The sequence below is a fragment of the Beta vulgaris genome, chromosome 1 (assembly GCF_026745355.1).
Source record: "Beta vulgaris subsp. vulgaris cultivar EL10 chromosome 1, EL10.2, whole genome shotgun sequence".
NCBI classification, from domain to species: Eukaryota; Viridiplantae; Streptophyta; class Magnoliopsida; order Caryophyllales; family Amaranthaceae; genus Beta; species Beta vulgaris.
Genome location: NC_079202.1, coordinates 41,916,146 through 41,927,473, shown reverse-complemented (window position 1 = coordinate 41,927,473; position 11,328 = coordinate 41,916,146).

Below are 11,328 nucleotides of genomic sequence, written 5' to 3'. Positions count from 1 at the left end.
AAGGAAAAAAAATTCAGATTTACTTATTATGTTTAAATTGGATTTTTAATTATCAAAGCATGGATTTTTAGGGTTATATGAGTTGAAAAATCATAGTAGTATATTATAGTTTATAAAATTGAGTATTCTTATTATTTTGGGTTTGTTGAAGTATGTTTAAAAAGAGTTTTAGTATATAATATGTTGCTGGAAATTTAAAAAGAGTGTTGGTGTTAGAGTTTCTATAATATAAACATGAGTTTTTAAGAGCTTTAATGACTCGTACAATGTTACTATACTAGAAAGTATTAATAATTGAAGTTTTATTAATGGAGAAGGTTTTTAAACACTTTTAAGAGGGCTTTTAAGTATATTATTATTGCTGTAAATTTATAAAGGATTGATTATGGATTTATATTGGTTGTTTTAGGCGAAGAATTATCTTTAGGGGACTTTTAAGCTTGTTAAAGTAGCCTCGAATTTTGACTACACAAGGTACGTACATACCTATGTGTGGATTGGATTAGTATAATGTTCTAAGGATGGGATTTATGTAGTATCATGTCCTAAGGATGGGATTTATGTAGTATGTTGTATAGGGAACTATTTCTAGTTCATATGTGATTTATATTCAATTGAAATTACATGTTTTATGCCGTTGTGTGAAACATGTTGATTATGATGATTACATTATGTTTGTATGGAAAATTGATGCAAGCATATGTGATTTGGAGGCTTCATTTTATTAATTCACATGAGGGATTATTAATATTTATGTTGGTATTGGATCATGATTAAATCATGTTGTTCCTTTTGAATTATTTAATTATTTAATTATTAATTGGTAAGTTGAATTATTATACATATGAAAGGTTGGTTGGTTGTTGACTTGGTTCAATAAATAAAGCAATGTTATGGATTAAAAGTTGGGATTAATCTTGGGTTGTTAAGTTGATGATCACCTTATCTAATCCTAAGATTAAAATGGAAGTTCATGATTGTTTGATGAGTATATTATTTCTCCTACTTGTGAGTCATAATAAGTGAATAAATTATTAATCATGTAAAGTGAAACGTGGATAGCAATAGCTTTAGACTTGTGCATAGCAGAAGTGTTGGACAAGTATGAGTTGGAGTACATCATGGCGGAAGCCCATGACTTTTCTTGGGACCGGATTGATCACCGTGTCCTGTTTTTATTTTAAAGGTTCCTCGATATCGTAGGTCAGGGGAGTACGGAGTTGCGCCCATATTTCGTCTTCTAAAGTGAAGACTGGGTTTGGAAAATACAACTCTTTCCATTGACTATTCCATCTAAATTAATTAATCAATCTATTAGTTGTGAAGTTTAGTTGTGTATAAGTAGTCCGTAATGTTACTATATTATTTATTTCTGCTTATTAATTATTAGTATCATGTTAGGATTGTTTATTTATCATATGTAGTACTCAGCTTTGCTGATTACATGCTTTGTGTGTATGTGTTGATCATGGATATGCCTTATTGATCCTGTGATGACTCATTTGGTGAGCAGTCTCTCAGGATCTAATGCATCGTCCATTACAGGTTTTAAGATGATCCACCATGGGTTCGAGATTTGGAGAGCTTGTGTTGACTTTACATTTTACTTTGACTTTATACTATTCAGGGTCAACTTTTACTTTTGAGGCTGACTTTTGACTTTATGTTGGTTTGACTTTTAAAGTTGACTTTTTGGTTGACTAAGTTTTATTTCTAAAGTTTATTTATTATGTTTTCCGCTACAAAATTTTAAATAAGTCGATACGTTATCATACGGGCGATAATGCTTTTATACTTCTCTAAGTTTTATATTGAAAAGGTATTTTGGAAAATAGAGAATTGTCGGGGTGTTACAATTATTCTTTGTTTATTTGCATAAGCTTAGAATATGAATCATATTTAGAAGATGCCAATAATGAGCATGATCATATTCATATTTTTTGGTTCATTGACCAAATATGAAATCATGACAGAAAAACGTACATTAGATAATTTCCCTTTGATCTCCAAATTATTCAATATAACAACTTGTTGGAAACTTCCGTTAAAAATATTATTTTTCAAAATTAAAACTTTTTAATGAAGTAGTCAAATTGCCCTCATATCGCATAGGAATCTGCCTACATGACACGACCTATGTATACTCAAATTCCAAATTAACCTGACTAGAGTTCAACCAAATATGACTTGACTAGCATAAGCTCATTTAGAAGCCGATCAGGTTTACTCGAAAACAAATAGATATGATCTGCAAATGGTTTGACTCGTACCTGATCCAAACCCGATCAGATGTTGACCTCTATGACGCAACCCAGGTGAGCCTGACCCGACATGCAATTGTCCCAAAGGAATGCTTAACTCGGATATTATCAGACATGAACATTCCCGTTCTACCGGTGACCTAGTTTGATAAATCTATATCTAATGTAATCTTAATAAAAGGTAAAGATGATAAAAGTTAGTGGAATATATATTTTACCGGAAGAGAGAGAAAATTGGGTATTTTATAAAAAGAGATGGAGTAGGAGAGCATGTACTTTTGATGTTTTTATTGTTTAGCTAATTGAGTGTTAAAAAGTAATATAATAATAGTGGGATCATGTCAAAAATAAAAATGTTTAAAATAATCTTGGAGTCTGGAAAAAATAAGAAAAATGTTTAAACTATTAAGGGAGCTTGGACTATTATTATTGTCATGGAGTTGATTTGTAATTTCAAAACCTAAGTTTATACATAATCGAATTATGGTAAATTGGGTGTATGGTATATGATTTTTGTATGGTTGTTTCACTGGCTTTTTAGTTTTTACCTTTTTCTTATGGTCAAACATAGCCGAAAAATGTTTGGTAAATGAATTTTAGAGTAATGAAAAGCCAACCTTTTTTATTTTGATCTTAGAAAATTAACTTTCAGTCAAAAGTAAAATGTTAGTTTTACAAGTGTTTCATATTAGATTTTTACTTTTGTATTCATTTTGCAAACACTGATGTAGATTGAATTTAAGCTTATATTTTAACAAGTCTTTATCAACTAAATTACATGACATGCCGATCATTCTCTGTGATTGAAAATTCTATTGTGCTCCCGGGAGCACGGTGCACACCATGCACCTAGTAAATTTGTTCCATTTCCGATAAGTAAATGTTCTATTTCAACAAATGTTCATTTTAAGCATATTTTTCAGCAAAAGAATATGTTCTAGTTTTTGTAAAAAAATGTTCTATTTTCAATAAACAAATATTCTATTTCAACAAATGTTCAGTTTAAGCATATTTTTCAGCAAAAAAATATGTTCTAGTTTTCGTAAAAGATGTTCTATTTTCAATAAACAAATGTTCTATTTCAACAAATGTTCGTTTTAAGATTATTTTTCAGCAAAAAATTATGTTCTATATTTTGTGAATCTGTTTCATTTTCGATAAGCAAATGTTCAATTTTAAAAAATGTTCTTTTAAAACTTATTTTCCACCAAAATTATGTTCTATTTTCACTAAAAATAAGTTCTATATTTGATAAGCATATGTTCTATCTAAGTAATTGAATTCTAGTAATGTTCCACTTCAACCAAAAATGTTCATTTTCGTATTTGGATTCTGGTAATGTTCCACTTCAACAGTAAAATGTTCTTTTTCATAAATGAATTCTTGTAATGTTCCATTTCATCAATAAAATGTTTGTTTTCGTAAATGAATTTTGTAATGTTCCACTTCCACAGTAAAATGTTCATTTTCGTATTCATAAATGTTCGTTTTCGTATTCGTAAATGTTCTATTTTGTATTGTGGGAGCACAGTACTCATTGTGCTCCCGGGAGCACAATGCACGCATTACTCTGTGATTACATAAAAAACATTAAATTCCTAAGGCGCTAGTAGTAAAGCAAATATTAAACTCCTTTGACTACTGAAAAAAAAACCCTAAAAGTCTAGGGAGAGAAAACCCTCTCAAACAGGGATCTTTATCCAGCCGACATTTCCTGCAGGCGCCGTCTTCTTTACATCCCTAGGTAGCTGCCTGAAATCTCCTGCCATATCCTCTTGCTGTCATATCTTCAAAATTCTCTTTGCAGCGACAGATGGCTCACATGCATCACAGCAAATTTTTGATCTCAACAGGTGTTTTTGTTATTTAACTACGATTAGATTTAACTCCACCTTTATTCACCTACCCACCATCTCACTACTCTTGTTTGCATTCAATACCCTCCCCTCCTTTGGAATAGCAGTAATTTTGCTTGCATTAAATCTACAACAGAAGTTATCATGAATCCCCACAACTGTACTTTTCAAAATCACCCACAGAATCCAAACTTTAGAGCTCAACCACGAATCTTCACTCAGCGCATGGGGATCCTCATAAGTCATCCTCCACGTAATCAAATATCAAACCCCATCCGCTGGTCTCATGTCGTGATAGGTATGTTTTTTGACCACTCTCCTCCCAACACGAGTTTTGTTTCGAATATTGTTAACAATCATTGGAACGCTCGTGAGCCAATCCACATCTATCGAACGGGCCCATATTTCATTTTTCAGTGCCAAAATCTTCTTGACAGAGATGCTCTCCTTTCGCTCAATACCACTTTCATTGATGGTAAACCTATAACCTTTCGCCCAAGCTCTGAAAATCAGATCCCTGCTACTGTGAACTTTAATATGGTACGCATTTGGGTTCGTATCCAAGATCTACCATGGGGTTACCTTAATACGGATTGGACGGTTAGGATTTTAAGTCATGTAGGCTTGGTTGAAGCTATTGATGGCGAAAATCAAGGCCTTCCCCAACATCCCTATCTCCGTGCCAGGTTAGTCTTTGATATTACTAAACCACTTATTCCTGGATGTTTTTTACCTATGGAGGGCAATAGAGTTGCGTGGGTCTATTTTCGATATGAAGGGATCTTTAAATTCTGTAAGGAATGTGGGTGTGTTGGCCATAATACTGGCCGATGCCCATTGTCTGCGTATGAAGCGCAAAAGATTATCCTTCGACGAGTGCAAGGGTTTGAAGAAAGTGGTATGATTATCCTGCAAACTGATGAAGATATCCCCCTTTATACCAATCTCATCCGTGGGCTTGTTGACCGATTCATTCACCGCAACCCACAAATAAACCTTAACCACATTCGCCTCCAAATGGCAGCACCAAGTCAGGATCCCTATCTGTTCCCTCATATATACATGCAAGACCAAACCATATCTGATTCGTCCTCGGATGAATTTTATGACACATCACCAGAATTTCCATCGCTAAGGGACCGTAATAATTTCCAATATTACTCCGACGACAACTCTCAAAATCATACCAATCCCCCACCTGACTTTTCGAACCGTTCCCTATCTTCATACAGTCAACATTGGTCACGAAACAGACTTTCAGTAAGTCCCTCTCCAGGTCGCCACTTTGGTTTGTCGTCTGACTCTAGGGCTTTTGTTGCGCCTCAAGTTATGCCTGTCGAACCCAACACAAATTTGGACCTTAATTTTCCTCCTAACCTGCCTAGCTCACACCCAGATCTCTCAAAGTCTCCTATAACTCCACCTATCCCAGATCATCCCCCTCCACCTCAACAAACATCTCGACTCTCACAACTGAACCAGCTTAGCTTAACAAATTGGGCTCAACGTTCCTATAGAATTATCAATGATTTCTGCGTTCCTGTAGGCCCACTTCAGTGTAGCAGATCTCGACCTTCCCCACCATCTCCAAGCCCTATCCACCTAGGGCAGGATACTCTAGCTAACCTTGTAGCCCAGGGATGGAACTTACAACCTACAGGTCCAGAGGAAGCTGGGCCGAGTAATTGGGTTGAACGAACTTTGGACATGATTCCTCCTGGTTCTCATGTTGATACTCATTTAGGGGATGCAGCAGTTATGGCAGATAATTTTGAGGATTCACCTTCTGCACTTCAGAATATCTCTAATATTATATCTCATAGATTTCGCATATCTCCTCCACTTATGGCTCGAGGAAATCCCACCATGTAAGAGCTCTACTCTCCCACCGCCCCTTTACAGTTAAATCCCTCAGATCCTGAAACAGACATTGTGACTGGAAGTCTGGGTTCCTGTACTCCACAAGTTACGCAACCTGCTTTGAATATTAATGTTTCGCCAGGTAGCTTCAAGGGAAAAATGAGAAGGGGTGGTCCCCTGGATCGCAGTCGATCAGCAGATAGCGTATTTGTTTTTGCAGGTGATGCAGCCCAAATTCGAAGTAAAAAGAGAAAAAAGAGATACGAAGAATGGGATGCTAAGGGTGGATTTAATATTCGCACAGGTTCATCTGCCTCAAGTGTTCAAGCTAAAGCTCTTACGGATGTGTCCATGGCTATGGATATAGGGGTTGAAGTTTCTGTGCTGAATGGGGTCAATGACAAGAAAAAAACGTTTGGCCACAACCTCTCCTTCAGATCCGAAAGGTGATTGGAGTTTAAAACGAAAAAAAAGGCAATTCTACTCCTCCGGATGCTTCTATGACTGGATATGCAGACTCTCCTGCCTCAGATGGTAACACTTCGAGGACCGCTCTTACTGAAGATATGGACACTACCTGGGACGTGGCTGACCCTTCTCAGCCACCACAGTCACCATGAGTATCCTCTCTTGGAACTGTCGAGGACTTAATAGTAGTGACAGTCCGACAGTTCCTTACTTATTTTGGTTGTTGTCTAAGTTTAAACCTACTTTTTTGTTTTTGCAAGAAACGAAGTCTAGTGTTAGGGATGTATATAGGTTGTTTCGGTCTACTAATCCTAGTGTTTACTATGGTGTCGATGCTCGGGAAACACGGGGTGGGCTAGTTCTTTTTTGTTGGGGCCCAAATAGGGTAGAAGTTATAGATAGCTCGAGCAACTTTTTATTTTGTAAGATAACTTAAATGAATAGTCAAGTCTGGCACTGCCTGATTCTGTATGGTGCTCCACAGCTTAGTGATCGATTAGCTCTTTGGCAGTATCTACAACAACTTCTCAGCCCTTATGACAAATTTTTGGTCATTGGTGACATTAACCAATTGGACCGTTATTCTGATAAATTGGGGGGCAATGCACTCATTCGCGGTTGGGAAGATATAATCTCATGGAAAGTCTCTCTCAATTTGCACGATCTTCCTTTTTCAGGACCTCGTTACACCTGGACTAATAATTGGGAAGCGGATTCACTAATTATGGAGCGCCTTGATCGTGGTTATGCTTCTTTTGATTGGCTAAATAGTTTCCCACAAACTCATATACAAAATCTACCTATCATCCATTCTGATCATGGGCCGATCCTTCTACAAACGATAACTTCAGACCTTGTGGCTCGACGCCCTTATCAGGTAGAGAACTGGAGTTTTCATTATCCTGAGGTTTGTGAAATGGTGCATGATATATGGCGCATTCCAATATCAGGTTCTCCTGCCTACATTTTGGCTCGTAGATTACATTTACTCCGCATGCGCTTGAAATCTTAGTGTTTGGATCGAAAACTTTTTTGGGGTGTTAATTGGAAATGTATCTTTGAACAACTCCATACTTGTGGCTCCAACATTACAACTATTAGGCAAGGTGTTGACTACACTAGATGCCATAATCAAACTCTTCGGGAAGCAAACATGGCATTTACCTATTGGCGCCAACGAATGCGCGACAAGTTCATCCAGGTGGGTGACCTCCCTTTGAAGCTCTTATTTAACCGGCTTCGGCAAAAGCAGCGTCATAACCATATTCACATGTTGCATAATGATGAAGGGACATGCTTTTCCCAACCACGGGATATTGAAGAACTCATCCAAGGACATTTTCAGTCAATTCTCACCTCTTCGGTTTCTGATCCCTGCTCTTCTACAGGGCCTATAGATTTGGTCATGCGTGAATTACATCTGCCTTCTATTTCTGAAGGAGATAAATGCAATCTGCTCATTCCCTTTTCGTCGGAAGAAATTAAAACCGCTTTCTTCTCTCTTGCTGATAATAAATCTCCGGGGCTTGATGGTTATAACGTGGAGTTTTTCAAGTTTTATTGGTCAACCATCGGCCCTAACATCATAGAGGCGGTCCAAAGATTCTTTGAGACGGGTTTTTTGCTCAAAGAATGGAATGCCACCCTATTGGTGCTCATTCCGAAGGTTAATCCGCATCAGAAGGTAAGCCACCTTCGTCCTATTAGTCTTTGTAATGTACTTTATAAGTGTATTGCAAAATGCATGGTTACTAGAATGCAGCCTCTCCTTCCGGGTTTAATTGCCGATTTTCGTTCAAAATGCTTTCGTTCCGGGGCGTCATATGGACGATAATATTCTACTTACACATGAACTCACACATCATATTAACAAACAGCGGTGCGGAAATAAGTTTTTAGCAGCTCTCAAATTGGACATGAATAAAGCTTATGTTAGAGTCAATTGGGATTTTTTGTTAAGAATTCTAATGTATTATGGATTTCCGGCTCACTGGATTCATCTGATTCGAGAGTGTATCTCAACTGTTTCCTACCGCATACTTATCAATGGAGCTGCTACTACTTCCTTTAATCCTACATGTGGGTTACGACAGGGAGATCCATTATCACCTTATCTCTTTCTATTTTGTATGGATATTCTGTCTAGAATGACAACGCTGGCTTCTGATATCCGAAAGTTTCAAGGAATTCGCATTGATGCGCATGCTCCTTTTATTTCTCATTTGTTCTTCGCTGATGATGCCATGTTTTTCTTCAAAGCAACAGATGAGGCTTGTCAGAACATAGCTACGGTAATATCTAGATTTTGTGCAATATCTGGTCAGATCCTAAATCTGCACAAATCTTTCGTCAAGTTCAGCCCCAACATTCCTATTTGGACTCAGCAGCAGCTCAAATCAATTTTGAGGATGAACTCCGCCGACTCTCTTGGTACGTACCTAGGCATCCCTATTGACATCTAGGATACTAAGGTTCGTCATTTCACACCGCTACTAGACAAAATCACTGATAGAATAGCTCACTGGGGCCACATTGATATCTCACAATCAGCTAAATTGCATATTATTAACACCATTCTTATCGGAGCTATTGTACACTACCTCTCGGTTTTCCGCATCCCAACAACAATTACTACCAAATTGGACAGCTTAATTGCAAAATTCTTTTGGAAAGACCGGTATGGTAAAGGGATTCACTAGAAGAATACAGATGTACTTCATAATGCTCGTAATCTCGGGGGCCTTGGGATTCGCAAGGTTGAGGTGCTTAATACTGCTTTTCTTATGAAACAAGCTTGGCGTATTCGCCACAATCCCCAGCTCTTACTTTCAAAGGTTTATCATAGGCCTAGCGCGGGGTCACAAACACACTATACCACTCCGCGGCTTATGTCGTGGGGTCATAGAGGCATTCTTTCAGCTGACACCATTCTCAACAATCACTGCAAATGGAAAGTTGGTAATGGATGCTTAATTGGAGTGTCTACACATAATTGGCTCCCTGATAACGCCCCTCTCTTCAAAGATGATACTCCACTGGCTGTAGCACGACGGCTGACAGTTGCCCAACTCATGTTCAATGACCATCAAGGATGGAATGTAGGTAAGATTAATTCCATTTTTGAACCAACTACAGCACATCAGTTTCTGGGTCTGGAGCTACCTCTGTCATCTGCGGTTCCTGACTTGCAATATTGGCCTCATACACTCTCGGGGGAGTATTCTACTGCCTCAGGGTATAACACTCTCCTCCACAAGCAAAATGAAATTTGTAGCATGACATCTCCCTGTGACGCGAAGTTTTTTCGCACTCTTTGGAAATTGCCCATCATGCCAAAATGGAAACTTTTCCTTTGGAAGCTTTGGCACAATGGTTTGGCCCTTGCTTCTAACTTATCTAGTCGTGGGATCACCACTTCTGCTGAATGCCAAATTTGTTTATATGATCAAGAAGACCTCAATCATTTATTCAGGCTATGCCCGGTGGCTCTTGAAGCTTGGGATCAGGTCAATCTCAATGTGAATCTTAGCAATTTGGCTACCTTGGATTTTAAAGACTGGTTGTGCCACTGGATCCTCCTTTACTCTCATGATGCAGGAAATTTACCATCTAGCTTATCCACTTATGTTTGGCCCTTGCTTCTAACTTATCTAGTCGTGGGATCACCACTTCTGCTGAATGCCAAATTTGTTTATATGATCAAGAAGACCTCAATCATTTATTCAGGCTATGCCCGGTGGCTCTTGAAGCTTGGGATCAGGTCAATCTCAATGTGAATCTTAGCAATTTGGCTACCTTGGATTTTAAAGACTGGCTGTGCCACTGGATCCTCCTTTACTCTCATGATGCAGGAAATTTACCATCTAGCTTATCCACTTATGTTGGCACTCTTTGGGCTATTTGAAAATTGCGCAACGCGCAAGTCTTCAGACACCAACGACCAACAATTCCCTCGATCACTATTCACCTACAAGAAAGTGTGAAGACTCACGAAACTTTCTCACAAGCCTCCTTTGATCCTACCCGGAACCCTCGAGACCCCACTATGCCACCTGGGTTTCATGCTCTTCACCTAGGCCAACAACCACACGGCTCGCCAATATTAACAATGCGAATTGCGGGGTGAAAAGTTAAAACGCGCAATTTAGGTGGTGTGGCCTGGGTGAGTAATCTGGGGACTCGGATTTGTCATGCCCAGCATAGTTCAATTTGCTATACCCAGTCGCATATCCTAGCTGAAGCGACTGCATGCTACCAAGCACTTGCCTGGGCTATCACTCATCATCACTTGGAACTTCGAATTTTGACTGCCTCAAGAGCTCTTCTCCAGCACCTTGGCTCGCCCAAACCGTTAGACATTCACATACGGTGGACCGTTGACAGCATTGTTCAGTTAGCTCGTCAATGTATCACATGCCAAGTGGTTTATGTCCCACGATCAGATGTGAGCGCAGCGTATCACTTGGCTTGTTGGGGGAACAAACATCGTAGGGTATTGGCTTAGCTGATTCCGATCCCTATGTGTGTTTGTCCTTCTATCTTTTGGTTTTCTTTGCTTTAGGTTTGTCGTTTGTTTTAATTTTCCTTTATTTTCTGTACGTTACTTGGATGTAAAAAAAAAAAAAAAACTCCTAAAGTTAAACGGGACAAAGAATCTTCAATTCTTCACCATATTACAATTTGATCAAAATTAGAGCAATTCTCGCTGATAATTCTTCGAATAGGATTCCACTTCTCTGGTTGTGGTTTCTATGCAAATTAAAATATTTTAACCTTTTTTGTTCTTTATAAAAGAAACAAAAGCTAGTAACTGATAGACACGAAGTATTATGTTTAGATTCTGATTAAGAAAAATTAAAAATATTGATAAAGTCCCTTCTTGT